The 3299-nt window shown below is 41.8% G+C and overlaps 1 long non-coding RNA gene across 1 annotated transcript; it reads right to left on the bottom strand.

Annotated features, from left to right (window-relative positions):
* Nucleotides 1-1466: 1466 nt before the first annotated feature.
* LOC118944724 lies at nucleotides 1467-2300 on the bottom strand. The gene is made up of 3 exons (XR_005040017.1): nucleotides 2239-2300; nucleotides 1833-1890; nucleotides 1467-1587 (listed from the first exon to the last, which is right to left on the bottom strand). It is a non-coding gene; the product is annotated as an uncharacterized LOC118944724 (long non-coding RNA).
* Nucleotides 2301-3299: the final 999 nt, after the last annotated feature.

Raw genomic sequence — 3299 nt, 5'->3', positions numbered from 1 at the left:
TCTTGAACTTCACACTAAACAGAGTGCCAAGATTTTGCATCATTGCTTTGCAAGATGTACATATTATGTTCAGCTCCTCTGGACAGGAGAGTCTTCAACATCCAGGTGCTCCACTACAAGGTCACTGCCAGATGCCAACATTTTAACTTTCACAGCCACTTCTCGAAAAACCTTAGCCATTCCGGATCTTCTTTTTCCAATTCACCCCCATCTCTGCGATAACAGTCATCACTTCTTCTGTTGCAGGTGGAATGCATGACTCTAATACAGAGGTAGAGCTCTGGTCCTCTGGGGTGGTGTGATCATCAAAAATTTCTGGACCATGTTGACCATTTGTTCAGCGGCCTGGTACCAGAAGAAATAGGGGAGGACCGCCCTGAAATGGCTCTGCTGATGGTCGCAGAGAGGGCATTAAGCTGTTCGACCACCACCTTGATAAGACCAACAGTCAGCTCAGGTGGGCAAGAGGACAGGATATTATGATCAGACAGTTGCTCCTGGACACTTTTGATGATTCTGTCCTCTGTCATTCCCAGGAGGACTTTCACTGAGGTCTGGGAACTTTAAAACGAACAAGCAAAGCATGATAATTCCTGTCTTAACTTGCAAATCGTCAAGCGTTGTAATTTTAGTATTTAAATATCTACATGTCCTTTTGATCGCTTTCATGCTCATTCATTTGAATATGCTCAAGGCTGATACATTCATTTTGTACTACATCAGATAGAGTAAATTGCATTGGCTAACACTGGGATAGATGATCTCGTGAAATCCATACATGAAAACCTTGAGGGGAACATACCTCTTAGAAGAGGGTGTTAGGGACCTGAGATGTTGAGCCCCTGTGCCGCCCTTATACATTTTATTCGCCAGATATCTAACTTCCTGGATGAGCTCCAGTCTTTCCTGATCAAGGCAGCAAAGGCTCTTGCACTGCCACCCTCTTGGGTGAGTCAGTGTCGTCGTCAGCAAAGTCCTTTACCCCAAGTACGCGGGCCAGGGCTGGCAGGAGATCTGCAGGGTGGTCTGTGCGATGAGGTTACAATTGTCTTGCACAATTTGGCAAGCTGTTCCTTCGTCATCTGTTTTGAACAAACAGAACAAAAACAGTCTTTCAATGGAACTGTGATGTAAAGTATTCTAGATCGAACAGAATGCTTTGATCAAACATTGTTATTCTTGTCTGTGACTGAATTCAAGTTTGATGAAGTCTGACAGAGACATGAATAACAGAATATGACTTGATGGCTAATCTCTGAATTCAAACAATCATTGCACATCAAAGGTCAAAGGCAGGTAGGGAAACTTACAGGTTTTTTAGTCCTTTGTAGATCACTTGCCACTGCCTAGACAATTAAAATAAGTGTTTTAGTTAGTGTTTAGTTCCCACTGCACAATATTTCATAAATGTTGAACATTACAGAAAAACTTTTAACATACTCATCAGTAAGATTGCGCAGAATGAGATGAGGATTGGGTAGGAGTATTCCATCTCATCCTTGTTGCCTGGGCCGAATGCAGCCTGAACAGCTTTCTTCTCCAGGAGCTCAATTACAGATCCTCTATCCAGGTGTTTATTCCTGGAGACTAAAGATGTGATTGCCGTAGAGGAAGTAGAAGCAAAATTAAAGAGAAATCAGACATTTTATCTCTTAATACTCTGATTTCATTGTTTAAAGGGTTTTAGAATAGGCCTATTTTAATAAAGCTATCTATGTGACCTTTCTTACTGATTACAGTAGACTACAGTTTCATTGAAAATGGATAATACAACCTGCACATCACAGACAGAATAGAGAAACAATGTAGTACTACAGAGGTAAATCTCTGACCTGCATCGTTGTCAGTGCCCAGCTTCCTTGACTTCTTGCCACTCCTCTTACTTTTTGCCTAGGATAGAACAGAACAGATTCCAGAGCTCAAATGATGGCAGACATGTAACACCAGGAACCGTATACATAAAGTTCATCAGAATAAGGTGTGGGCTCAACCTTGCCCAAATAATTGTATTCATTATGATCTCAAATGCAAAACTGATCCTAGATAAGCACTCCTACTCTGAGACAATTTATGAATAGGCTATGGGCCAGGTCAAAGCAGTTCTTAAAACACGTTTTGAAAACAGCTACTACGTATGTTGTTATCTGAGATATATAGATATCTATGGTATGACTGCTATCAGGTACAGAGTGTAACCCAGTAGGCCTATTATGTGCTCTGTCACTCCTGCCATCTTACCTTCCTTCCCTTCTTGGCCTCCTCTTTGGGTGTGGCCACCGGTTCTTCCTCAACAACTTCCTTCCTTCCCTCTGAGGATCACCATCCTCCCTCTGTGCTACCTGAAGGACAGACATTCCAATAAGTAATAATATGTCAATGTCATAGTAGATCTGTGCAGAGGACATCATAAATAGAGCTACAGCCATATCAGAGCTAAGCTGGTGACTTTATAAAGAATGGTACATTTGCTTTACAATATGTTATAGCTTTTTACAAGAAATATCCGCTTATATTGCTTTACCCTTTTTTACTTTCCCCCCAATATTGTATGAAGTAATTTAGCTTTACCCTTTCTTCAATCCATTCAAGCTATTTTATATCTCAAAAGCATGTCCTTGTCTGTGTTGGTTACATTCAAGTTGAGTTCAGGTCGAGAGTGAGGACAATATTGCAAGCAGGGACTGTAATTTAGGGCTACATGCTACGTCATGGAACGTTAGACCTTTATGACATCACAAATAGTATTTTTAGGAAGAGCGCGGGAAAGGTTACTTGCCCACTCAGTAGGACTAGCTAATATTGACAGAAATTTCCCCGTCAACGTTTTCGATTGCCTACCCCTACGCTTTCCATCGAACATGGTCCAGCCTTTGCAATATTGTCTCTCTTGTGGATTTACTTACGTATGACATGTAGGCTTACTGTGTCGGATCAAGGTTGATTGATCTGTCCTAGTCAGCCTTAGGTTGAACCCAAAATCTTCTGGGAAATATTGTTAATAATATTCATTTCAATATCGTTTTATTCTTTGATTTAGTCCCAATCCAATCCTATTGTTGGCTGCCAACCCCCACCAAATATGTCATTGTAGGACATACTGTAGCGGGAAAAGTGAGAGCTGCAACGCGGCACGCGTTCGGGGGCTCCTTCAGTGCAGAGGCAAGCGCGTATGCCAGTGCCACTAAAGCCCGGGCTTGTGAGGCAGTAGTCTACAACGCTGACAGGCAACACCTTGTCATTTTATTAACTCACTAGAATTACCTTGTCTTCTTCATTCATTTCGATTGCACTTCCTTTCG

The sequence above is a fragment of the Oncorhynchus mykiss genome, chromosome 27 (assembly GCF_013265735.2).
Source record: "Oncorhynchus mykiss isolate Arlee chromosome 27, USDA_OmykA_1.1, whole genome shotgun sequence".
Taxonomy (NCBI): domain Eukaryota; kingdom Metazoa; phylum Chordata; class Actinopteri; order Salmoniformes; family Salmonidae; genus Oncorhynchus; species Oncorhynchus mykiss.
The sequence above is the reverse complement of the archived record's forward strand: the minus strand, read 5'-3'. Positions and strand labels throughout refer to the sequence as shown.